Below are 1509 nucleotides of genomic sequence, written 5' to 3' on the forward strand. Positions count from 1 at the left end.
CTAACCCGCACATCCCTGGGCACTATGGGGCAATTTAGCACGGCCAACCCACCCTAACCTGCACATCCCTGGGCACTATGGGACAATTTAGCACCGCCAATCCACCCTAACCTACACATCCCTGGACACTATTGGGACAATTTAGCATGGCCAATCCACCCTAACCTGCACATCTTTGGACTGTGGGAGGAAACCCACACGGACACGGGGAGAATGTGCAAACTCCACACAGACAGTCGCCCGAGGGTGGGATCGAACCTGTGTGCCACCCCCGCACCCTGGGGCTGCATGGATTTATCAAAGTGTGGCTTTATTCATCATCTGTGCAAGAGATGATCCCATCTGAGCTCCCCAAAGAGGATCCCATAAATACTGTGTCCTCAGCACTCGTTTATAATTCCCAAGCTCTTTCAGATCCCTGTTATCTCAACCTTCAACCTTGGACCTGTTTGTTTACACAACAACTCAATTGTGTAGTCATGAATTCTCATTCCCCGAAGAATAATGTATGTACACAGGGCTTCAATGCTACAAAATTGATGAAATCGAGTCTACCTACAGTGATTACAACAAGACAATTGTGCATTTTAATCCTCATTTTCCAAATTTGATTTATATTAAAATTAAAGTTATGTTTATATTAAAACTTGCTGGGTCAGAGAGTTGCTTGTTTTATCTGGTTCAGCTGGAGGGGTGTCTGCTAGGGATAGTTGAGTTGCAGGAAAGCCTGCTAAGAACAAGGCAAGTTAGAGGAAAGCCTGCCAAGAACAAGCTGGGTTGGAGGAAAGCCCACTAAAGACAAGTTGAGGTTGAGGTAAGCCTGCTCAGAACAAGCTGATTTGGAGGAAAGCCTGCTAAGAACAAGTTGTGTTAGAGGAATGCCTACTAAGAACAAGCTGGGTTGGAGAAAAGCCTACTAAGAACAAGATGAGTTGCAGAAAGCATGCTAAGAACAAGCTGGGTTCGAGCAAAGCCTTCTAAGAACAAGCTGGGTTGGAGAAAACTCTACTAAGAACAAGGTGAGTTGGAGGAAGCATGCTAAGAACAAGCTGCCCAGCTGATCACTCTCATTTCTGAAAAGAAAACCCAGGTCATTAAATCAGATTGAAATCTTAATTGTACTTCTGAAAGAATGATGGGAAGAACATCTGAAGGATTCCCAAGTGAGCTGTGTCTGTAAAACCTCAGAGAGCTGACCCATGTTGCGTCAGTATTCACTGAGGAGAGGGACATAACGGATGTTGAGGTTAGGGACAGATGTTTGATTACTCTAGGTCAAGTCAGCATAAGGAGGGGGGAAGTGTTGGGTATTCTAAAAGGCATGAGGTTGGACAAGTCCCCAGGTCCGGATGGGATCTATCCCAGGTTACTGAGGGAAGCGAGAGAGGAAATAGCTGGGGCCTTAACAGATATCTTTGCAGCATCCTTGAGCACAGGTGAGGTCCCGGAGGACTGGAGAATTGGTCATGTTGTCCCCTTGTTTAAGAAGGGTAGCAAGGATAATCCAGG

This window comes from Rhincodon typus, unplaced genomic scaffold (assembly GCF_021869965.1).
Source record: "Rhincodon typus isolate 14 unplaced genomic scaffold, sRhiTyp1.1 hic_rhity00013324, whole genome shotgun sequence".
In the NCBI taxonomy this organism is placed as follows: Eukaryota; Metazoa; Chordata; class Chondrichthyes; order Orectolobiformes; family Rhincodontidae; genus Rhincodon; species Rhincodon typus.